This window comes from Oncorhynchus tshawytscha, linkage group LG30, assembly GCF_018296145.1.
Source record: "Oncorhynchus tshawytscha isolate Ot180627B linkage group LG30, Otsh_v2.0, whole genome shotgun sequence".
NCBI lineage: Eukaryota > Metazoa > Chordata > Actinopteri > Salmoniformes > Salmonidae > Oncorhynchus > Oncorhynchus tshawytscha.
In genome coordinates, this window is record NC_056458.1 from 45,236,590 (window position 1) to 45,237,322 (window position 733).

Sequence of the window (733 nt, forward strand, 5' to 3'; positions counted from 1 at the left end):
GAGCTAACTGAGGGAGAGCTAATAGCTGATGGTGCTCTGTGTGGTGACTGGCGTCTGCTCGGATCCTCCTCAGACCCTGGTTGGCTCCGGCTCATCCATTCAGCCTGGCTCTGAACGCACACACACACACACACACACACACACACACACACACACACACACGCACACGCAAACACACACACACACCCATGGTCATTAGTAGTCTACCAAACTTGCTAACTGCCTGGTACTCAGCACTCTATTGTCCCTCTAATCACTCTGACGTTAATGCAGATGTGATCAAAATGTAATCTAAATGAATGCCAGCCTACCTGGAGAAGAACCAGGGGAAAAGCGGTTCTCAATTCGCTATTTAAGTGCATAAATGACATGTATATATTTCCCCTGTTTCTAGACAGATTAATGATAATGGTCCATTCTAAATCAAAACAAATTTCTGCTAATGAAACATTCGTGCTTATAGCCTACTGCCCTGTGCACATTGCTGCGCTTATAGTGTGAAGAAATAGCCTAATCGTTTAGCAACATTTTAAGCTAAACGTTCTGATCTATTGCGTCAGCGTAAAAAGTTTAATTTGAGATATATTTCTTCCCACAACTGTCCCAGGCTATGTTTAGAATTTGTATTTTATTATATGACATTTGTAATTTGTATTTGTATTTCTTCCACAGAATAGAACAAGTTAATTTTGTACTATGGGGGATAGTAGATTGTCATAGGCTAGAGATTTTG